Source organism: Peromyscus maniculatus, chromosome 15, assembly GCF_049852395.1.
Source record: "Peromyscus maniculatus bairdii isolate BWxNUB_F1_BW_parent chromosome 15, HU_Pman_BW_mat_3.1, whole genome shotgun sequence".
Lineage (NCBI taxonomy): Eukaryota > Metazoa > Chordata > Mammalia > Rodentia > Cricetidae > Peromyscus > Peromyscus maniculatus.
In genome coordinates, this window is record NC_134866.1 from 35,256,646 (window position 1) to 35,282,963 (window position 26,318).

General features: G+C 39.0%; 1 long non-coding RNA gene and 1 pseudogene across 1 annotated transcript in view; both read right to left on the bottom strand.

The window, feature by feature from the left end:
- Positions 1 to 355: 355 nt before the first annotated feature.
- Positions 356 to 900, bottom strand: LOC102908309 (mediator of RNA polymerase II transcription subunit 27 pseudogene; annotated as a pseudogene).
- A 20,625-nt stretch (positions 901 to 21,525) lies between these two features.
- LOC121822741 (uncharacterized) overlaps positions 21,526 to 26,318 on the bottom strand; it is a 33,703-nt gene continuing 28,910 nt past the window's right edge. The window contains exons 5-6 of the long non-coding RNA XR_013044724.1: positions 21,959 to 22,098; positions 21,526 to 21,660 (exon numbers count right to left, since the gene is read on the bottom strand). This is a non-coding gene — a long non-coding RNA (uncharacterized LOC121822741). The remainder of the gene's footprint in view (positions 21,661 to 21,958; positions 22,099 to 26,318) is intronic.

Below are 26,318 nucleotides of genomic sequence, written 5' to 3' on the forward strand. Positions count from 1 at the left end.
AGCCTCTCTTTCATGTGCTATCTTTTTTTTCAGGGTACAAAAGGTTTATTTTTTTATAAAAATAAGTTACAAAACTCAGTCAAGCAACCCCAACACAAGAATAAAGGACTCATTCCAGTAGGCACAAGAAAACAATAGACCCAAGTGGGGGTGAGGCGGCAACTCACAGGGATGCCAGCACACATGGAAGAACATCATGTTGCAGACCATTCTGTGATGCACTGCTAACAGGTGACAGTTTTGCCTACAGGGATGGACAGAGGGAAAAATGCCCTACAGACATCTGTGTGGTGAGTAGACAGGGCTGATCCAGGAAGGTGCTGGGGCTACGAGTAGGACAGTGGCTGGGCTGGGGTCACTGCAGACAGGTGTTGTGGAAGGCTTCCAGAGTTCAGAAGTCTCTCCATGTCTGGACAGAAAGCCATCTTGCAGAAACTTCCCTCAGCATTGCCACGGGCCCGAAACAGCTTTCTTTACACAGCTTCTCAACCAAATCATGATGGACCTGACCACAATGCCTGGCATCTGGGGTAGCAGATAGTGGAGCCAGGCAGTGGTGGCATGGTCTTTCACCTTCTGGAATTCATGATAGTTGCATTTGGATCTTATGCCAATATTACCATCTTCTACGCAGACGTTCTCATTTTAACCCTTCAATATTGGGCAACCGATGAATGGTTCCCCATGATGACGTGAACGGCTCCCCACAATGACGATCACTTTCAATACCTTCCCCAAGGTCATCAGAAGCATTGCTGAAGTCCCATTGGGTATGGATAAGTGGATGAACATTTCTGGAAACATCATGTCAATGTGGCTGATCACGTCATTTACAAATTGAGACAGTAGAGCCAGAGTGGTGGGCTGAGCCTTCACTCAACGCTTGGCAGACAGGTCCATCTGTTTTGCAGAGCTCTTCAAGGATTGTTGATTCAAAAGGCCAGATGCTAAGTCTGCGTGGTACTGCGGTTTCTGGGACCATATGTATGTGTACAGAAGTTGGCTACAGAGCAGAGTTTTGTCCCGCACGGATCCAGGCTCAACAGCCTGGAGTTGTGAATAGAGTAGTTCTCTGATGGCTTGTCTACCAAGCTGCTCAGATGTTCCAGCTCACTGAGGTCCTGGTTGACTGAATGGAAGTTGTCCTGGAGATGCATGATGAAGGTTTCTTCCAGGCCTCCACTGTCTCCCTGTTGTGTATGCCATCTTTCAAGCTGTCTAACACCCTACTCTTATTGGAGCAGAGCACTTCAATGGTACTAGTGACCTTCAAAAGGCCTTCAGGTTCCCTCCGATGCTCAGAACATCAGCCTTGTGGTCTCAGCCACTCAAGTGATGATATCTTAGATAGTAACTCTATGTAAAGGGCACTTATCTCATGTCCTACACTATCCTAAATAGTTTGTGCTTATTTTATCCAGTAACTTATGGTTGAGTATTATTATTAATGTTAGAAATGAAACTATGTAATTGAGGCTCATGACTTAGAAAATCAAATCAGCTTACTCAGCTAAGAAGTAAGAGACATGGGGGGCAGTTCGGGTAGATTCCAGGTCTCTGTGTGCATGACTGTGTTCTGCAACACTATGAAGTGGGAAGGGTTTGGAGTGGGCAGAGGGGAACAGATGGGAAGAGAGGGCAAGACAGGAGACAGATGGAAACGCCATTATAAAGAGGAACTGAGAGAACTGGGAACAGGGTGGATTTGAGGAGCAAAAAGAAGTTGGCAGGATTCACTCTGAAGTTTTAAGCTGTGTGAGCAGAGAATGATGACAACTTTGACAGACGTAAGAACATTCAGCGAGAGAGAGAACACATGCAAGAGAGCGAGTGAGCATCTCAGGGTAGAAGAGGAGGGGTAAGGGGATCTCAGTATCAGGCACGCCGTACCTGGGCCTCCTAATCCCGACAACCAGAGAGAGCACAGGGCAACCCACGGGCACAGAGGCAGAGGACGGAATCAAGTGTTGCAACAGAGGAGAATTGGAAGGATTGAAAAACATCAGGTTTAAATTTCCCCAGTCTTGAGTTTTTAGGGCTTTTTCTTGCAGGAAAACCACTTCAATTGTGTTTACTGATGATTGGTGTGAGGGTGGGGTGTGAATTATATTGGCTCACCACTTCCCAGTGCAAATTTTATCTCTTGAGCTCAGACACCCGCTTTTCTCCCAAGAAAAAGGCAAAACAACTCAAATCACAAAGCATTCAAGAAAAATAAGCCTCTATTCCATTAGTTCTCTTATTCATTAACAATCAAGGGAGCTTAGCATTTTCTGTGTCTTATTTCTGATTTGTTTTATGATATGTCTAATGTAATTTTGTTCTTAAGTTATGAAAGAAGCTTGTGAGCAATGGCAGCATTTTGTGAATGTACGGTCCCAAAGTGAACTGAGTTCTTTAATACAATTTCTTTTTTGTTATAAATGTTTGCATGAAACTACACATAATTAATTCAGATCTGCATGGGGGGAGAAGATAGCGTAGGACGAACTTGCAGAGCTTCAACTCTGTAGCTCAGTGCCTAGTGAGTCATGCATCTGAAAGTGCTGAGACTACCTCAGCATCTGGATTTACCGGCCCTCCACCTCCTCATCTGTACTTCCCAACACTCCTACCTTCTGCTGTCTGATCTGCCATTGCTTCCTTGGCCTGTGATAACTAAGACTTGTTTGTACATGTTCTTTTCTTTTACTTCATTGATGCTTGGTGATATTGTAAAAGAATCCCCTTAAAGGCAATTGGTGTCATGACTTTATTGATTATCACACGGATAAATGGTGAATAGCCAATGACTGATCGGGCTTTAAAGTAACGACACGTAAGAGGGACAAGAATTAGTTATCCCCAGTTTTATTTGAGGAGACTTTTAAGTGCTGCCTTTGAACCAGCGTTATCATTATTACTCAGAAAGCTTCTTAGAAATGCAGCTTCTTGAGGGTCACTCTAGGCTCACTGTATCAGCAACACCAAGGGAAGGAGGGACTAAACCCACCAATTCCTTTTCTAATAAGTCCTGTCATATTGACATACACTGAAATTTGAGAACCATTTGGTAACTGAATTTACTAAGCACAGAAGAGTAATGGGACAAAGTTAATACAACTTTGGCTCAGAAGAGGATTTCTGGAATTTTCATTAGAAGAAATAGTGTCCTTCCAGTAGTCTGAGTTAGGTTCATGTGGGCAAACTGCTCAACATACCTGGGTCTCATTTTTTTTAATCTGTAAAAGTAGTACCTAAAATTGTATAGTCACCATGGTTTCCTAACAATGCTAGATTTGGGTCTACCAATTCCTCTTGAGGCTAATAGCATTTATTTATAGAAAGAAAGAAGCTGGAGTGATCATCATGAGGGAATGGAATGCTAACATATGTACATGACAATGAGGCCAACATCTGTGTCCTATTTAGTTGAATGTCAAGCACACTTTGTACCAAAAAAAAAATTGAAAGGACAAAAAATAAATAAATAGATAAATAAATAAATACAAGTCACACTTCTAAAATCAAGGTAACCTTGTGTGTGTGTGTTTGTGTGTGTAAAATGCCATATAGTAAACATTTTAGATTTAGAGGCCATTATTCTTTGTCACGATTACTCAAATCTTGCCACTGTAATAGAAAAACTGCCATAAATAATATGTAAAGCAACCCAGCTAATATTCCAAAATCTTTACTTCCAAAACCAGATGGTAAGTTGGATCCAGCACACAGCCATAGCTTGCCAATCTCTGGTTAATAATGTTTCCATTTGTTTTTTAAATTTAAACAAGGGACTTAACTATTTTCTGGTTGATTACTTACTCATTAATCAAATAAATATTTGCTAGTCAGTACTCTAACAGACCATTAACTGATTGCTATGTTGATCGACCAACAATCAATCAAAAACCAATCTTGGGCAGATCCATCTCCATTCGTGGGTTTACTCCTTAATGTCCAGAGGAAGACAGTGTTGTGCTTTTACAGACACACTCTTAGTGGTTTGGGTTAGTCATTCCTATTGTCCCAATGCACACCAAAGAAGAAAACATTGTTTCCAAAGCTATTGCTAATACAGCAATGATTGTGACTGTACATTAACCATTTCTCTAATACATGCTTGTCCAAAGGCTATCTCTTTAAAGTAAGGGTGTAGGAAAATAAAACATTTCATTTAGTCTCATTCAGCTCTCAAAATGCAGACCATACTGTGACTGTTGGTTAGGAAAACATTTGTGGAGCTTTCTTCCCATCAGCGGGCAGCAGCTCTGTGTCCCCTAATTCGATTTAGTTCTACACTTTCTACTTAGAGATAACACTGTACCCCACTGCAGCTAGAGTTTTCCTGCCTTGCCCACAGTCAGAACAAATCTTTGTCACCCGCCAGTCCCACAGCCGCTCAGACCCAACCAAGTAAACACAGAGACTTATATTGCTTTCAAACTGTATGGCTGTGGCAGGCTTCTTGCTAACTGTTCTTGTATCTTAAATTAGTCCATTTCTATAACTCTATACCTTGCCACGTGACTCGTGGATTACTGGTACTTTACATCTTCCTTGTCCTGGCGGCTGCTGCAGGCAGTCTCCTTCTGCCTTCCTGTTCTTTTATTTCTCTTCTCTATTAGTCCCGCCTATACTTCCTGCCTAGCCACGGACCAATCAGTGTTTTATTTATTGACCAATCATAGCAATTTGACATACAGACCATCCCCCAGCACAACCAAGTGCAGACCATCTCAGACACCTGCATTCAGGCTTGTGGTCCTAATCATCCTCTATGTGGACCTGCTGGGTAAAGCCACGAGGAACCCGAGAACGGGCTCCCACAGGGCATACAGAACATCCCACAGCACCCCACAAATCCAAGGCTGGCCTCCAATATGCCCACACTAGTTCATATCCCAGTCACAAGTTGTGGGCCTCCAGCTTCTTGACTAAACATCAAAGTTCCTGACCACCCTGTTTACGTATAATAAATTTACTGGAATGATTCACAGAAATCAAGAAAATACTTTCATTGTAAACAGGGCATCTCAAAGGGCACAGGCAGATAGAAGAGATGCACACAGCAAGGGATGTGGAAAGGGCTGCAAAAGCTTCCATGTTTTCCCAGAAAGTACCACATTCCAGGAAGCTCCATGTGTTCAGCTATCAGAAAACCCCATCCTCCCAATCCACTCCCCTTTGGTTTCTTTTTATTAAAATTCTAAGTATTTAGATAGGATTTATTTGTTCACAATCAGTTGATAATCAGCTCAATCTTGAACAGGTCTCCCTCCTCAGAGACTTATGGGTTTGGCAGAATACCCCAACCCTCTATTCATGCCTTGGTATTTCCCTGACTAGACCTCATTCTAAAGCTACCATGGGATTGCCTGCCATCCAATAAGTCATTAACAAACAAGTGACACTCTTACAACTACAGACCCTTCCAAGTTTCCAGGACCTTTATATCAGAAGTGGGATGTAAAAACAAATTATATATATATATATATATATATATATATATATATATATATATATATCCCATCATATTCTCTTATTGTAATTAAAAAAAGGTCTAGTGTTTTTGTTTTATTTTTTCTTTCCCCACCTAGGATCCAGTTGTATGTGTTGTTTGGTTGCAACCACATAGTAAAGAATTAAAACATTGTCTGGGCTACCATGCTTCTTCCTCCAGACTAGAACTGGGATGTATTGATCAAGTAAAGCTGATATTAACATCCTAGCTTTTTGGCCTGTCCCATGTGAGACATGTGGTGTGTATGTGTGTGTGTGTGTGTGACAAAATCATAGTAGATCACAGATACTTTATTATATAAAAAGGTTTTGATAAGCTATCTTTAAGAGGCCTCCTTCATTTAAAGTCTTAGCTGAGCGGATTAAAAAAAAATCATTGCATTTTTTTTTTGTGGTAACATATTATGACATGTAAGCGACTCAAAGTCATTCAATGTGTGTTATGTCTTTCCATAAATTAGTAAGGTTAATTAGCCTGGATGGAGACGTATGATAGCCCCAAACAATGTCTTAATTCTTTACTATGTGGTTGCAACCCAGCAACACATGCCGCTGGCTCTTAAGTGGGGAAAGAAAAGGGAAAAAAAAAAACACCAGACTTCCCTCTAGTTACAATAAGAAAACATGTTGGGCAATTTTGAAATTTCCCACCCTTCTTTCTGGTCCCAAGTGAAAGCATATGCCAGAGTCATGTTCTGAACTGGCTCCAAACTTTGGGTTAGATTCAGGCTAATTGTCCTTATATTGTGAACCTTCCCCTCAGATTATCCTTCCATGCCCACCTAAGATTAGTTCTCAACTGGAGTTTGAAGAATGAAATGCATGAAGTGAGCCAAGTCTTGATTATTGATGGCCTCCACCAACTTAATGAGCATCCCATTATTATGTGCTGAGTGAAGAACAGGCACCACAGAGACAATGACCTGTTGAATTTTGAAATGACTTATAATAACAGACCACACTTAAATATGAAGAATGAGATGAGACTGGAACGATGGGAATTTTTTTTTAAGATATATTTTTTATGTATGCAGTGTTCTGCCTACATGTACACCTGCAGGCCAGAATGGGGCACCAGATCTCATTATAGATGGTTGTGAGCCACCCTGTGGTTTCTGGGAATTGAACTCAGGACCTCTGGAAGAGCAGTTAGTGCTCTTAACCGCTGAGCCATCTCCCCAGCCCCCGGGAATTTTTGTATGTGTATCTTCATGTGCTGAAAAGTGTCTGAGGCCTACCTCCTATGGTCTGAGGATATAAAAAAGTCTATCACTTTAGCTCTTTAAGGATATTTCATTGGGTAAGTGTTATGCTTCAGTATAATAATTCATGAGTGGTTACTATTATTATCATGAGACATGCTACAGTGATCATCACTCATATTCCCTTTATACTCATTATTCATGCCAACATCATTCTACTACAGTACACAGTCATGGGGCTTCCTTTCTACGCATGTTAGAGTTAGTTGATGGTGTCTTTTAAATCTCCAAAGATCAGGTTGTAATCAGGTAAGGTAATCATTTACTGGCTTTTTGTACTGTCACATGTGACAAAACAAAACAAAACAAAACAAAAAAACCCAGCTCTGATTTATACTAGATTCTCTAATAAACTCAGCTGCAGTTGCTCGCAGAATAGCCTGCTTGATCATACACTTTCTCTTCATACTGGCCTCTCTGTCTCCCTACTGATGTCCTTTGAAGTCACCTGCAAATAAGCTAGTTACTCTCAAAACTTTTTCTCATATCTGTTTCTGGAGGAACCCACCTTGAAGAAATCTTTTGCTTTTGGCTACTGGTATTCAACAAATTGAAGGGTGATTTTCTTCTTTACTTGAATTATATCAGGGATACAGACTGAGAAGATTATGGGTTTAGAGGCCACAAATGAGTTCCTTAAAGAACTCTAAAATCTCTGTCTGCAGAATGTCACAAATCAAGATAGACATTTTGATACCTGAGATGGTTCGTATCTTTGGGATAAGACTTTGATTTCCAATTTGTACATCCAATAGGACTGGGCACGTTAAAAAAAAAAAAAGGCAAGCCTGCTAACTGGAATTATTTTGGTTCTTCTAAGACTGAATTTTCTTGGCTAAAGATGAAAAGTTAGTAGTCTCAGTGTTAAAATTAAATTCCACTCATGTTTATCAAAATTAGGAAGGATAATTATTCCAAAACATAGGGAGTTTGTTTTATGTTCCAGAGTCTTGTTTGATTCTTACTGTGACCCATAAATTTGGTGAAATTAGAATCTCCATTTTAGCAGATAAAAAACTACAGCTATAAGAGAGCAAGGAATTTGTCTAAAATCCTGGCTGTGACAGTCGGGGTTCTAAAGCATATGTATCTCAGCCTGAGCTGAAAACTTTCACCCATAAAGACAGTATTGTTGCTGCAGAGGCCACTCCTTTAGCCGTGGACACCATTGGCAGTGATACGTCATTAGGGCTGTGTTGTGTATGGCAAAATGGTAGCTCAAGACATCAACTTTGAACAAAAAATAAAGAAGCATAAATCTGAGGGTTAGCTTAGTTGCATGACAGAGCAAAGTTTCCATTCCTCTGGGTCTCATTTTTTTTCATTATAAAATGAAGATGTGGATGAAGTGTGGTGTTGTACTACTCCACTCTCAGAAACCTCTCCAAACTGTTCTACTTTTAGTTACAAACCGTAGTCTCAGTAGCTACCATTTCAGAAACACAACCTGAATATTGAGTTGAAAGACTTGAATTAAGGGTGGTAGCAAGGGGGATGATTTAGATTTTCTAATGTAATTTTTTACTGTTTGGCATTTTAAGGTGATTCACATTATTAAAATTTTAAGGGAGTTTGAAGATGTAAGAGTGACAAGCATATATCAAAGTCAATGGGATAGAATTATTTAACTTATGATGGTGACCTTCAAATAATATAGATGTTATTGGAAGAATGGTTTTAATAGCAAATTTATATACAACCAATTGAATTTTCTCCAGGGGAATTTAGAGATTTCCGAACTTCTCCCAATGTGGGACCATTTGAAAAATCAGCATTTTTCAAAGCATATCAAAATATGTGCTATAAGTAAATTTATTGGTTCACATCTGCAGGACATCCTCTATATTTTGTTATGCTCCCTTCAGAATAAATTCAAATACTCCTCAATGAGTAATATGCACCCTATCATAGACTCATAAGCATCGATGGAACACAGAGCTCAACATTTTTTTAAAGATTTATTTTTTATGTATACAGTGTTCTGCCTGGAGGCCAGAAGAGGGTACCAGATCTCATTACAGATTGTTGGGAGCTACTATGTGGTTGCTGGGAATTGAACGCAGGTCCTCTGCTAGAACAGCCAGTGCTCTTAACCACTGAGCCATCTCTCCAGTCCAACATTTATATCAGAACAAAAAGAACACTGTTCTTTGAATAAGAGATATCAAAATGTGAGATTGAGATTATGGTTAAATGCTGTGGGATGGTCTGTATGTCAAATTGCTCTGATTAGTCAATAAATAAAACACTGATTGGCCAGTGGCTAGGCAGGAAGTATAGGCTGGACTAACAGAGAGGAGAAAAGAAAGAACAGAGAGGTGGAGGGAGACACTGCCAGCTGCCGCCATGACAAGCAGCATGTGAAGACACCGGTAAGCCACAAGCCACGTGGCAAGGTATAAATTTATGGAAATGGATTAATTTAAGCTATAAGAACAGTTAGCAAGAAGCCTGCCATGGCCATACAGTTTGTAAGCAATATAAGTCTCTGTGTTTACTTGGTTGGGTCTGAGTGGCTGTGGGACTGGCGGATGACAAAGATTTGTCTTGACTGTGGGCAAGGCAGGAAAACTCTAGCTACAAATGGCGCCCAACGTGTTGGCAAGACTTTCCACCTAAAACCTGAGAAAAAAGATTCTAAAACGGAGCTAAAAACAGTTCCTAGTTGTTTCTCTCAAGTTAGCGGCAGCCTGTGTGTTTGAGCTACTATAGCGGGTTTCTGGCGTATGCGCTCAACCTGCAGTATGGCGGGAATGAGGCCTCTGCAAATGGCACATTAAGCTGCGTTGTGGATTTAGCCTTTGCTAGTACAAAACAAAACAAAACAAAAAAAAAGGTTTCTGGGCTACATGCTGCTTTGATAGAAGCATAGACCCATTATTTCTGAGAGTTGATGGCTCCCAGAGCTGGTGGAAAACATATCACCACCATGTTGGGAAGCTGAAGTGGGTGGAGCCAGCAGCCACAGTGAAGGCTGCAGTTTAAAGCAATAGGCTCAAGGTAATATAAAAAATAAGCCACGTAAAGATGGCTACCACACAGAGAATCTGGATTATGTTCTCTTTGATATTCGTAATTGAAGAAAAATATTTGATTGCAAAAGCTGTTGAGTTATGCCAGAATGTATATTTTAAAGGTACCTTGACTTCAAATTTTGGATGTAAGGATATGTTGCTTTGGAAAGGAGGCTCTGCTTTTGTCTCCACAGAAAGCCAGAGGTTATGGATTTATTCCAGATTAAGATACATCAGGTTTGACCAGCCAAGACCACCTGAAAGGTCTCTGATGACACCATGGCCCAGATGATCCAACATCCAAAACTGTTTCAAGGCAACTGGCTCAGATGATACACCTTCACAGACTACTCCATAATCCTTAAATTTCCTTTGTGTCCCCATAAGATACAGCGCCCCCCTCCAGCAGGAAGTAGTAAGAGAAGCTACGCCCAAATTCCCAAATATACCAAGTTGGCTTTGGAGATGTGTAAAAGTTAACACCTTCCTCCTTTAAAAAAAAAAAAAAAAGAAAGAAAAGGAGAAGTGCTGTGGGATGGTCTGTATGTCAAATTGCTCTGATTGGTCAATAAATAAAACACTGATTGGCCAGTGGCTAGGCAGGAAGTATAGGTGGGACTAACAGAGAGGAGAAAAGAAAGAACAGGAAGGCAGAGGGAGACACTGCCAGCTGCCGCCATGACAAGCAGCATGTGAAGACACCGGTAAGCCACAAGCCACGTGGCAAGGTATAGATTTTTGGAAATGGATTAATTTAAGCTATAAGAACAGTTAGCAAGAAGCCTGCCACGGCCATACGGTTTGTAAGCAATATAAGTCTCTGTGTTTACTTGGTTGGGTCTGAGTGGTTGTGGGACTGGCGGGTGACAAAGATTTGTCTTGACTGTGGGCAAGGCAGGAAAACTCTAGCTACAGTTAATAGCTGAACACTCACAGGGTCTTAGTATTTTGCTGAAGTAGACACACAGTATAGCACTTCATCTTTTTGTTTTCTTGAAGTCTCAATTTATAGAACTTCTTCCTAATGTCATATAAGTGTCTGGGGATATTTGAAATCTTTTCTACAACAGTTCTGGTATCCCAAGCTGATTAAACCACATAAACAATGCTCCAGCTTCATAGGATCCTTTCAAATCTGTTGCAGATTACAGTAGTGACTGCCAGTGGATTCCCCACTTTTAAGAACAGACGGCCCTTTTAATGATTTCACTATTTAAAAAAAGCCTCTACTAAGAGCTTATATAACATTGTACTCACTCTTGGACACTGGGAAAAAACTCTTAGAAATATCTTGCCTCCCCCACAACATAATTGTTTACTCTTGAATGCTTGCCAAATAATTTATGTCTATTGAGACCTGAAATAAGCCAAAGTGAAAATTTTAAATTCCAGATGTGACCTCACCTGATTACATTTACCACCCGGAGTCTCAGAGGCACAGAGAATGAGGTCGTTTCTATTTCCAGCATGATCCAAACTCAAAGTTGTTTTATCTTTTCTTATTTGGGTATCAGATTGCAGAATTCAGTCCTTGGGCATGCTTGTGAATGTTTGGGGGCAATATCCTTCACCAGGTGTCTTTTTTCATCAGAACATTTGTGTTCTGTTGTGTAGGGTTGTTGTTTTTTTCCCCAAATGCATTAGTGAATGACTTTCAATTTACTCTTTTCTGCCAAGGACGCTTGTATGTACCTCGTGGGCTCAAGCGCTTGCTGGTCCAGCTGCAGCCTTGCTCTCTGACTATTACAATTGTTTTCCAGCAGCTCAATTATGAGCCCTTTCAGTGAAAGTGGCTCACACACTGCCTTCTCAGAAACCTGACTAACCCCAGGCTACTAGAATTAGGTGCTGCCTTTTTGTCATGTTGTTTGTGGAAATCCTCCTTTTTGTGTATCTGGATAGGCTCACAGGGAAGTGACTTCATTGCTTAGATTTGCCACATGGGTCTTTTTTCTTTCTTTCTTCTTTCTTTTTTTTTTTTTTTGGTTGTTGACATTTTCTTTTGTCTTTAAATTCTCATAAGAAAGATAAAAACTGAGTGAAGACTCAGTTCAGGGACAGATGATGACAGAGTAAGCTGGCTGTCCTGTTCTGTCCCCTACAGTGTGATTCCAACATTCTCTGTGTCTTTCTCTTTGTGTAGTATCATGTTACCCCTGTGAGGAAGGGAATGACCCAAGTAACTCTAATTTGATGTGAAGGCGGTGATTTGATTCTTCCTTGGGGTGATTTTTACCATTCAGGAGACATTTGGTAGTGTCCGGAGACACTTTTGGTTGTCACAACTTAGGGGGAGGGTTGCTACTAACATCTACTAACTAGCTAACAGGGAGGCTGCCAAACACTCCACCATTATGCTCTGTACAGATAATTGCCCTCAACAGAGGACTATTCTGCTCAGCTATATTAGTGATGTTGCCTTGAACTTTTATTTTTTTAAATATAAACTGGACACAGTGCTTTCATAGCTTCAAACATATTTGAAGATTTCTATCACTATTCATCCACCCTTGCCTATTACCTCCAACAAACACTTATGTGCCAGAGTTTCAAATCCTTGAGAGAAAGGCAACAGTGACTAACATCTAATACCTGATTATCTTCTTTGCACTCAGAAGCGTTTCCTCTTGACTCAGAAAGAAGCTACCACTTCCTCTTACCCAAATGGAGAAAATTTGTTCTAAATCAAAGGATTCTTCCAAGTCTCACAATTTATGCAATAAACTATGTACCACCTATCAAACTCTCATTTTTTATTACAAAGATTTTGAAAGTTATGTTTTTTTAAGAGTTAAAAATAAGTGGAGAATTTGTGGTTCCTCTCTGAAAAGCTTCATATTTGTACTTGAGCTCAGGATAACAAGTGTAACCTCTGCTAGAGATACAAATGTCTAAGAATCCAGAAGCAAGGCCGGGCGGTGGTGGCGCACACCTTTAATCCCAGCACTCGGGAGGCAGAGGCAGGCAGCATTCTGTGAGTTCGAGGCCAGCCTGGGCTACAGAGTGAGTTCCAGGAAAGGTGAAAAACTATGCAGAGAAACCCTGTCTCCGGTCGGGGGCGGGGGGGGGGGGGGGAGGAATAAGAAAGAAAAATATAAGAAACCAAAAGCGAGGCTTCAGCTTTTATTTTTTTCCGAGTCATTCCTGCTCTAAGGGTTATGATACTAGAAAAACTTCACCACCATCATATGATGAAAGAAATGTAATGTGTGTGTGTGTGTGTGTGTGTGTGTGTGTGTGTGTGTGTGTGTGTGTATAATATCATTAAACATGTAGTTTAATAACAAAGCACATGCCTCTAATTTTGTTCACAAGTGACCACAAAGAATATTTATTCCCATGCAATTTCTGCTTATCTAATGTCCCCTAAAGTCCATCTGCCCCCAGCAACTGTTTCTTAGAAGTACACCAGCTCTCTGACATCTTCTGTCAGGGCTCGGGTCTGGATGAGATGCCCATCTCTCCCCTGCAGCTCCCACTCTTCTCCCTCACCCCAATTAAAGGGCCCATTCAGGAGCTCTCTAGAGAGCCTCCTGCCTAAAAGACCCATCCTCTTGTTTTCACAGATCAGGAGTAAAAAAAAAATTACTGCTCAAGTTCCGGTCTTCTCATGAGAGGAGAGAGGTCACCAGTTGATACTGGCTGTGAAGGCTGTGATTTCCCTCTGACTTCCAGAGACCTCCAGAGCTCCATTCTCTTCTAAGCAGTTACTCATTCCCTTCATAATAAAGGCCCTTTCAATTTTTAACCCATACCCCTCTCCACACAATGGGAGGTAAACCAAACCAGTGAAAGGCATAATAAAACTCTCACTGCTTATCATGGAAGGATTCCCCTCAGAGTTCTCCTATCTGGTACATTGAGCTAATTCTAATACCAATCTTTTCTTTTAAGCAAGAACTTGAATTTTCATACTTCACAGACCACAGGAGATGTTTTAATTTTTTAATCATACTCCTCCTGTGCACTTTACACACACACACTCAAGTGTGTTTCTCCACTCCGATCACTCCTCAGAGATTTAAAGCATCGTGCAGAGCATTCAAGCCAGGTGTGCACAGCCTCACTCTCGCATCACACAAATGTTTCTCTTCCAGTGGTTTCCAGCTCTCTTCCCACAGTCTGTGTGTGGTTTGAATTAGTCTGTGACACATAAAAATGTTTCAAATGTTAGTATGATATCTTCTGAAGGACGTAATTCCTTCATGTAATTTCATTATACCTACCAAGCACAGAATGTTCTACCCCTTACATGGGTTATAAACCTCCAGAAGTGGAAGACATCTAGACAGGAATTTTTTTTTAAAAAAGGTTTTATGCTAGGTGATATTAGATGGTAATGTGGTAGTTTCTAAATAACATGCTGTTTTCTATTCAAATTATTTTCTTTACCCACAGTGATTTTGTAGGTCTTCCACCTAAAGTATTGGTGATAGTTTGTTTCTCATTTTATTGCCCACAAAAGGAGGGTGAATATATCTCAAAGCCAAATGGTAGACTAAATTTCTGAATGGACTGTTGTTGAACAGATTGTGTGGAAACATAATTAAGTGCCAGGGTCTGTGGGAAGAAAAGTTATTTTTGTTTTATTTGTTTGGTTTAGTTTTCTGAAATTCCAATGGCTTAACTTTTCAAAGCCAGAAGGAAGCTGGAGGTTAGACTATAAAGTTCCAAAACTAAACAGTAAAATTGAAGTATTTAAAGGATGATAATGTTACCTATTCTCTTGTCCAAAGGAAAAACCAATTGAAAAACAGGATAGGGAGAATTAAAGGAAATATAGGTAAGATTTGTATTCTAAAGTTAGCACCCACACAAAATAAGCAGGAAGGTTAAACATAGCTTTTCTAGTTTGTATTGATCATCCAAGAAATAGATGCCAGAATGCAACTGGATGTAAAAGAGATTTATTGGAGAAAATGTTGGTGAGGTATGGAGAAGATGCCAAGTGGGTCAGACTAGACTATGATGGATGATGAGAAAGAAGGTCAGAGAGAAGAGGGAGTGGGGAAGTAGAGGGGGAGGGAGGAAGGAGTGGACCTATATGAGAAGAAGAGGCCTTCACAAAGTGACTCATTGCAGTGTGACAGAAAATCCAAACAGCAGACTTGGAAAGACAAGAGTTGGTGGCAGTATGAATACAACACAAAATGATCATGTGACCACAGGCAGCGTCTAAGGCCAGTTAATTACCAAAGTGAGTACAGTGTTGAAAAACCAGGTAGGACAAGACACATCTCACAAGATACCAGAGTGCGTGACACAGCATCCAGGATTAAGAAAATCAGACCAGAGCAAAGACCAATGTGGATAGGAGACACTCTAGGACTTGCCCTAGTAAACACTCAGGTAAGACATTCTAGCAGATTCAAGTAAATGAGGGTAAGTACCAATACCAATGTGTGGATGTGGGGGACATAGAAGCTACACCAATGTCTTCATTTAGTGCATATCAGTATTCTTTATGGCTTTTTCCAACCTTGAACTAAAATGAGTGTAATACAATTGTTGGGGAAGAATTTAAATGCATAAATCACATTTTTGAAAGTTCTTGCATCACTCTAATAATCATACTGTGTTTGTATCTAAGTCACCAGAATATTAAGTTAAACAAGCTCATCTGGTTTCTTTAGAAAACCATCAAGGACCGAATTGAAACATGTATTTGCTTTTGCATACTATATGTGTTTCTAATTATTTTGATGGTAATATATCTAAATTATTCACAAGTTATAAATAATTTTGATTTCAAGAAAAAAAATCAATTTCAATAGGAGAAGGGCTCAGAGGTTTGCAAAAGTTAAGTGTCAATCATATTGCAAAAATACTATCGCTGTGGATATGTTCTGTATGCTGCGAATGTGTTGCTCTGATTGGTTGATAAATAAAATGCTGATTGGCCAGTAGCCAGGCAGGAAGTACAGATGGGGCAAGGAGACCAGAGAATTCTGGGAAGTGGAAGACTGAGTCAGGAGACAGTGCTAGCCACCATGATGAGAAGCAAGGTGTAAAAGATACCGGTAAGCCACGAGCCATATAGCAAGGTATAGATTTATAGAAATGGGTTAATTTAAGATACAAGAACTGGATAGCAAGAAGCCTGAGCCATTAGGTCAAATAGTTTAAATAATATGTGTCTGTGTGTTTATTTGGGTCTAAGTGGCTGCTGGCCCAGGCGGGACTAGAGATAACGCCAGTTACATAACATATTTCAGAAAACAGAGAATGATTTTGACATTTCAGGCATTGCCACAGCAGTGGGAGAAAATTCCAAGGCTGGAAAGGTGAGGAGGGTCTCAAAGATGCTGGTATTTTATAGAATCTAGAAAGTACTTTAGGAGTGAGTAAAGAACATGGTTTTCCACATGCATTATGTGTGTGTTTCTTATCTACACTGTCTTCTCTTTTATGAAATGTAAAAATACATTTCACAGTAAATACACGAGTAGAGTTAGTATTCTACTTCTTTATTTATTTACCTATAATGTTTGAAAGGAATAAGTTAGAGGTCAAACTTAAAGTCTACTGCCTTCCTACAAAATACAATGGCCATCTTAGGAAATGTTCTTTTTTATTTATGGGCGGGTCTACAATTCTTACTGGAACAAACTAAGTTACACTAGAGATCTACACCATTTTTTTGCTATATGACTTCACTCAGGAGAACTGGAGATTTCCCATGTGAAGGATTTTGCTGTTGCTAAATCAAAAAGAATTTCTTACATTGGTTTCTGAATCCCCATCCCAGTGGATCTTTGAGGTGATAATGAGATCACAGGAACCATTCACAGATGCCTGTGCTCAGCTGTGGACCAGAAACATGGCAAAGACATTAAACTTGATACAATCTGCCATTGGATCTACCACTCAGCTACTGCTTTTCTTATGTTAGAGCCTTCAAATGTGCTTGCTAATACAACTCAAGACCACAGCAGCTGCAAGAAGGCAGGAAAGTTAGTGGACAGTGGAAAGATGCTTCTGGGATATAAGGAGGCACCGAGGCACCTTTTTATACATTCTGAACACCAGGCTTGTCATGTGTATCCTTTTGCGTCTTGATAAAAACTGAAGGTAAATATCATACTGCATTTTAATTGTGTCAGCACTGGCTTGAACAATGTAGGGGTGACTATTCACTATTGTATAACAGGGTCAGTTTTTAAAGTCTCTACAAGGCAACGTTTCTTTCCTTCCAAATGTGCTCTTGGAAAAAAATACTTAGATATAAAACAAATGCACTTATTGCCTTACATAAAAAATATTTACAAGATTTGCAAGTAAAAGTATCTTGAAAACCGCCTTAAATATTTTAATGTAACTTCATAAATAATATGACCAATGTAAAAGATACTAATGTGTTTTATGCTTTCCCTCTGAGACTGTTTTTGATGTATCTTTGCTCATAGAGCCAGTTCAGAAAAAGGCTATTTGTTTTTTGTTTGTTTGTTTGTTTCAAGGCAGGGTTTCTCTGTGTTGTTTTGGTGCCTGTCCTGGATCTCACTCTATAGACCAGGCTGGCTTTGAACTCACAGAGATCTGCCTAGCTCTGCCATCTGAGTGTTGGGATTAAAGGCATGTGCTACCACTACCCGGCCCAGAAAAAGACTGCTTTAAAGGAGATGATTTTAGTTCTGACTTACCTCACTCAGGATGATTTTTTCTAGTTCCATCCATTTGTTGCAAATTTCATGATGTCATTCTTTTTTACCACTCTATTGTGTAAATGTACCACAGTTTCGTTATCCATTCTTTGGTTGAGGGGCATTTGTTTCCAGGTTCTGGCTATTACAAATAATGCTGCTATGAACATAGCTGAGAAAGTGTCCTTGTGGTATGATTGAGCATCCTTTGGGTATATACCCAAGACTGGTATCGCTGGGTCTTGAGGAAGATTGATTCCCAATTTTCTGAGAAACTGCCATACTAATTTCAAAAGTGGCAGTACAAGATTGCATTCCCACCAGCAGTGGAGGAGTGTTCCCCTTATTCCACATCCTTTCCAACATAAGCTGTCATTAGTGTTTTTGATCTTAGCCATTTTGACAGGCATAAGATGGTATCTCGAAGTTCTTTTGATTTGCATTTCCCTGATGACTAAGGATGTTGAGTAATTCCTTAAGTGTCTTTCAGCCATTTGAGATTCTTCTGTTGAGAATTCTGTTTAGATCTGTACCCCATTTTTAATTGGATTATTTGGCATTTTGATGTCTAGTTTCTTGTGTTCTTTATATATTTTGGAGATCAGCCCTGTGTCAGATGTGGGATTGGTGAAGATATTTTCTTATTCTGTAGGCTGCCATTTTGTCTTATTGACTGTGTCCTTTGCCTTACAAAAGCTTTTCTGTTTCAGAAGATCCCATTTATTAATGGTCAATCTCAGTGTCTGTGCTACTAGTGTTATGTTTAGAAAGTAGTTTCCCATCCCAATGTGTTCAAGGCTACTTCCCAGTTTTTCTTCTCTCAGGTTCAGTGTAACTAGATTTATGTTGAGATCGTTGATCCACTTGGACTTGAGTTTTGTTCAGGATGAGAGATATGGGTCTATTTGCATTCTTCTACATGTCGATATCCAATTATGCCAGCACCATCTGTTAAAGATTATTTCTTTTTTTCCATTGTACAATTTTGGCTTCTTTGTCAAGAATCAGATGTTCATAGGTGTGTGGCTTTATGTCAGGGTCTTCAATACTATTTCCTTGATCTATGTGTCTGTTTTTATGCCAATACCAAACTTTTAAAAATTATTATTATTACTATATCTCTATAATAGAGCTTGAAGTCAGAGGTGGCGATGCCAGAAGTTCCTTTATAGTACAGGATTATTTTAGCTATTCTGGGTTTTTTGTTTTTCCACATGCAGTTGCGTATTGTTCTTTTGAGAAGTGTTGGAGTTTTGATGGGGATTGCATTGAATCTGTAGATTGTTTTTGGTAAGATTGCCATTTTCACTATGTTAGTTCTACCTTACAAGAGCATGGGAGATCTTTCCATTTTCTGATATCTTCTTCAATTTCTTTATTCAAGGACTTAAAGTTCTTATCAAAAAGGTCTTTCACTTGTTTGGTTAGAGTTACCCCAATATATTTTATATTATTTTTGGCTATTGTAAAGAGTGTTATTTCTCTGATTTCTTTCTCAGCCCATTTATCATTTGTATATAAGAGGGCTACTGAACTTTTTGAGTTGATCTTGTATCATGCCACATTACTGAAGATGTTTATCAGTTATAGGAGTTCCCTGGTAGGATTTTTGGGACAGATTATGTAAACTATCATATCATCTGCCAATAGGGAAAGTTTGACTTCTTCCTTTCCAATTTGTATCCCCTTGATCTCCTTTTGTTGTTTTATTGTTCCAGCTAGAACTTCAAGTACTATAATGAATAGATATGGAGAGTGGACGGCCTTGTCTTGTTCCTGATTTAGTGGAATCATTTTGAGTTTCTCTCCATTTTAGTTTGGCTGTCAGCTTGCTGTGTATTGCTTTTAGTGTTCCTTGTATCCCTCATCTCTCCAAGACCTTTATTATGAAGGGGTGGTGGATTTTGTCGAAGGCTTTTTCAGCATCTAATGAGATGATGATGTGTTTTTGTTTCTTTCAGTTTGTTTATATGGTAGATTACATTGACAGATATATATATATATATATATATATATATATATATATATATATATATATATATGTTGAACCACCCCTGCATCTCTGGGATAAAGCCTACTTGATCATGGTGGATCATATATATATATATATATATATATATATATATATATATATATATATATATTCCTGGATATTGGATTCGGTTTGCCAGTACTTATTGATTATTTTTACATCAATGTTCATGAGGGGGATTGGTTTGTAAATCTCTTTCTTTGATGCATCTTTGTGTGGTTTGGGTATCAGGGTAATTGTAGCCTCATAAAAATAATTTGGCAATGTCCTTCCTGTTTTTATTGTGTGGAACAATTTGAAGAGTATTGGTATTAGCTCTTCTTTGAAATTCTGGTAGAATTCTGCACTGAAGCCATCTGGCCCTGGGTTGTTTTGTTGTTGTTTTGGGTTTTTTGTTGTTGTTTTTGTTTTTGTTTTTGGTTGGGAGACTTCTAATGACTGCTTCTATTTTCATAGGGATAATAGGTCTACTTAAATTGCTTATCTGATCTTGATTTAATTTTGGTATGTGGTACCTATCCAGAAAATTGCTCATTTTTTTTTTTTAGAATTTCCAATTTTGTGGAGTACAGTTTTTTGAAGTATGACCTAATGATTCTCTGAATTTCCTCAGTGTCTGTTATTATGTCTCCCTTTTCATTTCTGATTTTGTTAATTTGGATATTCTCTCTCTGCTTTTTGCTTAGTTTGGATAAGGATTTGTCTATCTTGCTGATTTTCTCAAAGAATCAACTCTTTGTTTCATTGATTCTTTGTACTGTTCTCTTTGTTTCTATTTTATTGATTTCAGCCCAGACCCAGAAAGACAAACACAGTATGTACTCACTCATAAGTGGATAGTAGATGTAAAGCAAAGGATAACCAGGCTACAATCCATAGCCCTAGAGAAACTGGGTAACAAGAAGGACCCTAAGAGGAACACATGGATTGCCCTGGGAAGGGGAAATAGATGAGATCTCCTGGGTAAACTGGAGGCAGAGGGAAAGGGAAAAGGGATGGAGATTGGAATATGAGGGATAGGGATGGTCTAGTTGGGGGAGAGACAGAGAGGGAGAGCAATGAAAGAGGGCCATTATGGGATTAGGGAGAAACCTGGTGCCAAGGAAACTCCCAGGTATCCACAAAGATGACTCCAGCTAAGACTCCTTAGGTGCCTGAACTGGCCTTCTCCTGTAATCAGATTGGTGACTACCCTAACTGTCATCATGGAACCTTTATCCAATAACTGATGGAAGCAGATACAGAGATTCACAGCCAAGCACTGGGCTGAGCTCTAGGGATCCAGTTGAAGAGAGGAAGGAGGGATTATATAAGCAAGGGTGGTCAAGATCCTGAAGGGAAACCCACAGAGACATCTGACCTGAGCTCCTGGGAGCTCATGGACTCTACATTGACTGCTAGGGAGCTTCCAGGGGACTGCCCTAGGCCCTCTGCATGTGGGTGACAGTTGTATAGCTTGGTCTGTTTGTCAGGCTCCTAGCAGTGAGACCAAGATCTGTCCCTGGTGCATAAACTGGCTTTTTGGAATCTATGCCCTTTGGTGGGATGCCTTGCTCAGCCCTGATACAGTGGGAGGGGCTTGGCCTGCCTCAACTTGATATGCCATGCTTTGTTGACTTGTGTGAGAGGCCTTTCCCTTTCTGAAGAGTAGATGGGGGTGGACAGAAAGGAAGTGGGGGGAGGGGACAGGGGTAGAGGAGGGAGGAGAAACTGTGGTTGATATGTAAATAATTTCTTTTTCTTTTCTTTTCTTTCTTTTTTTTTTTTTTTTTTTTTTGGTTTTTCAAAACAGCTTTTCTTTGTGAAACAGTCCTGGCTATTCTGGAACTCACTCTGTAGACCAGGCTAGCCTTGAACTCACAGAGATCCACCTGCCTCTGCCTCCTGAATGCTAGAATTAAAGACATGCATCACCACCACCTGGCCATAAAATATATATTTTTTTAAAATTTAATAATAAAAAAATAAAACGAAAGAGATGATTTTAACTAAGGAATGTTTTAAAAAGGCAGTTTTTATTTTAGCTGAATAGATCAATTTTAGAACTAGTTCAGAAATAACCAAAGACTTACAAATCCGAATGTTTATAATTTTATTACCATGAAGAGTAGAACACTCCAGTGAGATGCTTCAGAGACTCAACAGATGAGTGGTCCAAGAGATACAGCTTAAGCTATCCTGGCAAATATCTCTGTGTTTCCAGGATGGGACTGAACAAGGCAGAGAAAGGGAGGCGCTGTAACTTGTTGCTTTTTATAAGAAAAAAGGCCTCTCTTCCAGTGCCCTAATCATTTCTGGACTCCCTTTTCTTCCCCATTCCCCCCACTTCTTTCTTAATTTTCCTCCTCCTCCTCCTCCTCCTCCTCCTCCTCCTCCTCCTCCTCCTCCTCCTCCTCCTCCTCCAAATGCTGGTGTGTGTATGTGTGTGTGTGTGTGTATGTGCGTGTGTGTGTGTGTGTGTGTGTGTGTGTGTCCATGTGTGCTCATTATTTTATTCTTTGAACTTACCTGTTTCCTTTTCCTCCACCATTTTCTTGATATCTTCAGTATTTTAGAAATCCTCTGAAGAACACTTCCTAAGAAATATTATATACTCCTAGAAGTTGTTTAGACTTGGTGTAAGGAGTCCTGAGCTTCCTTCTGTTCTTCTGAAAGAGAAACATTTTATCATGAAGCTATAGCCTAAGCCTTTCATCTTTTAATGGTAGCCTACAAACATCTTTGTTCTTTAAGGCTGAAGATGGAACATTTCAAACATAATGATCTTCCTTTATGAAAGGAGAAAACTCGATTCCTATTTTTACACAGGATCTCAAGAGCACAAGTTATTTACATACAATGTAAATTTAATAAAATCTGTAAAGTAATAAGAGGAGAGGAGTAATTTTGTAGAATATGTTTATTCTCTTATTTATTTCATTTTCTAACCATTGTATATACAAACTCTAACATCATGCCAAAACGAGAAAATAATATTTATGACTAAAATAATAAACTAGCTAAAAATTCTGTGCCCTGGAAGTCTACCATTCCTAACTCAAATCAAAACACTAAAAAAATTGAATCTCAGAAGACCTTAAATTAGATAACAGTTCTGAAAAGAAATTGGTTCAATGTGTTATTTATCATTTTTTTCTGTTTTCAATTGCAATGGAAAGAATGTAAATCCCCAAACATATATTATATGATATCACTTACCAAGTATATCTAGAATATATAATTAATGAGCTTTTGATTGTTCGATTGTCCCAAAATTTCACGTAATTCTACTCATTCTTCCATCTTTCTCACAAACAGAAACTATCAACTGCAGCTGCTGATCTTTTTACTGAAAACACTTAAATGATCACAAAATAGCTAACAATAAGTTTAAAAAAAATTCAATTCAATCCTTATTTCACACCAAACACAAAATCAATCACAAATTTACTTGAGGTCTATTTTATTGTATTTTTAATTATTATTTGCTTTTTTGTGGTGCAAGGGATAGAACATAGGGTCATGTACATGTTAAGCAAGTACCCTAACACCCAATCCCTAAAGGCTCAAGTTCATAAGACAAAACTATGCTTTAAAGAAAGAATGTAAAAATATATCTTCATGTCCCCTTGGTACAGACAGATTTCATAAACAGACTAAAAACTTCCAACCAAGAAGAAATAGTGATGAAAGTTGGCTACTATTAAAAAATTAAGACTTTTGTTCATAAAATAACATTAAAAAATAAAAATATAAATCATATAAAAGGAGGTAACTATTTCTAGCAATGTAATCAATAAGGAATAGTAATATATTAAGAAAGTCTAAAGACAGATACATCTGCCATAAAAGGACAGTAAGATCAATGCTTTTATATGAGCAGAAGTCTACCAGAGATACTTTATGAAATAAAATATATGGAGAGCCAAAAATATATTTTGAAAGTCTAATATCAACCACATACGCTAGGAAATGAAAACAAAACAAAACTGTGAAAGTTATTAAAATCTGAAAGTCAGCAATGATCAAAGATTGTCAGACACATAAAGCATCAGAAACTTTGGTACTGCAGTGGTGGGGCTGGGAACACTGTGATCTTACTGAATGAGTGTTTAAATTTTGCCCTGTTGCACAACCAAACCCACACCTATATCTGTAGTCACAGCAACAGAGGCACATGTGGACTGGGAGGCTGGTACAATATCTACACTACTTGTTTTATAATTGCATAAAGCTAAAATCAATAGATTGGACATAGTGTATTATAGTCATGCAGTGGCACACTATGCAACATTGCAAACAGATGACAGAGATTCACATTAAAATGAGTGTCTCGCCGGGCGGTGGTGGCGCACGCCTTTAATCCCAGCACTCGGGAGGCAGAGGCAGGCGGATCTCTGTGAGTTCGAGGCCAGCCTGGTCTACCAAGTGAGTTCCAGGAAAGGCGCAAAGCTACACAAAGAAACCCTGTCTCGAAAAAAAACAAAAAACAAAACAAAACAAATAAAATGAGTGTCTCAAATATATTCAAGGAAAAGTAGGAATAAAATGTATATAGCACAATTAAATTTTCATAACATACAGGAACAGTCAAAACTTACTGTTTAGAAATATATTAAACAGTAAGGGAATTCTTTTTTTTTTTTTTTTTTTTTTGGTTTTTCGAGACAGAGTTTCTCTGTGTAGCTTTACACCTTTCCTGGATCTTGCTCTGTAGCCCAGGCTGGCCTCCTCTGTCTCCCGAGTGCTGGGATTAAAGACGTGCACCACCACTGCCCGGCAGGAGTTCTTGTAATAAAAGTAATGGTAGCTGTTACCCCCAAGGAGAAAAAGCAAATTGTTAATAGTAAAGGAATCACTAGGGACTTATTGGACACCATAAAAGTTCTATTTCTTAACATAGGAGTTCATTTCAGAAATATTTTTAAAGTAGTACATATACAGGTTATACACTTTTATGTGTTTTATATCATGTGTCATTAAAATAATAACTTTAAATGTGAGTTAATAGAAAACAAACAATCTAATTCTTTTTACTTAATTGCATCTGTAAAGACTGTCTTAGAGTTTCTATTGTTGTAAAGAGACACCATGACCATGGCAACTCTTATAATGGAAAAACATTTAATTGGGGTGGCTTACAGTTTCAGAAGTTTAGTCCATTATCATCAATGGAGGGACATGGCATCATGCAGGCAGACATGCTGCTGGAGAAGGAGCTGAGAGTCCTACATCTTGACCCTCAGGCAACCGGAAGTAGTCTTAGACACTGGGCATGGCTTGAGCATATAAAAGAGCTCAAAGCCCACCCCCATAGTGAAACATTTCCTCCAGCAAGGCCATACCTACTCCAACAAAGCCACACCTCCTAATAGTGCCACTCCCTATGAGTTTATGGGGACCAATTACATTCACACTACCCCAAAAACAAAGGCTAAAAGTTTGGCTGCTGTTTGTACAATAAGAGTGAAGACTACATTGGACTAGGTAACCACAGGCTGAACAGAACCTACACCCAACAGCTTTTCAAGAGTGCATATGGACCAGTGCTTCTAAAGAAGCAAATAATCATCAAGATTATGAAGTCTTTTGTTGCTGGAGGGCTTCTCTCCAGGTTCCCCAAGCCCCGCAGTCCCACAATCCACTTATAAAATAATCACTCAGACGCTTATATCACTTATAAACTGTATGGCCGTGGCAGGCTTTCTGCTAACTGTTCTTTTATCTTAAATTAACCCATTTTTATAAATCTATACCTTGCCACGTGGCTGGTGGCTTACCGGTGTCTTTACAGGTTGCCTCTCCTCCCCGTGGCTGCAGTGTCTCTCCCCTCAGCCTTCCGCTTCCCAGAATTCTCCTCTCTCCTTGTCCCACCTACTTCCTGCCTGGCAACTGGCCATCAGTGTTTTATTTATATAGAGTGATATCCACAGCACTTCCCCTTTCTTCTTTTTTTAAAAAGGAAGGTTTTAACTTTAACATGGTAAAATTACATATAACAAAACCATTACCGAGCAAGAATTATAGTTACAATATTAAAGAAGATGTCCTATCTATCTTATATTTGTGAGTTTAAGGTTTTATAGCTATCTTATCTTTTATCATAACTGAGGAAATTACGACTATCTAGTCTTCAACCACATCAAAGACCTGAGAAGGAACATAATGGTACCTGAGAAATGGTAGACGGATGCAAGCAACTTTCGGGAATCTTGCAAGAGTAGACCAAGACGGCTGGCAGCCTGGACAGTCACCTAATAATGTTTTTCAGCATTGTTGGTGCATTTAAATTGGCTACAGGCCTAGAGTATATGACAGACCATTTTTAGAAGCAGGAATTTTGAAAGACCATCTTACCCTGTCTTGGCAGAGTACAGTGGTCGCTTTCCTTGTGTCCCGCTTGTCCAGAAAGGACAGCATTGCATTCATACTGTTAGCCGTCAAGGCAAGGGCAGTTCTTTGCCCAGTAGGCCATTTTGTGCCAAAAAGACAAACTTCCAAATGGAAATGTCTTAGAAGCCCAACATTTTCTCGGGATCAATTGGTGCAGCCAGGAGCAATTGTGTCTCATGTCAACAGAATTCTAAGTTATTTAAATGCCATATTCTCTAGGTCTATGAAGTGTTTGAAGATTACCTATCTATCTGAAATATATCTATGTATACCTAGAAGACTTAACTAACATGGCTACAAATATGATTATCATAGATGACTAATTATTAATCTATTTTTAATTATCCATTACAATTTTAAATGAGTTACACAAACACAATACCTCAAACAAGAATAGAAACATATATATATATACAGTACAACAAAATTAACTTCAAGCCTGTATCAACAAACCAAAATCCATACCAATGCAAAACATTTTAAACATAAAATAAAA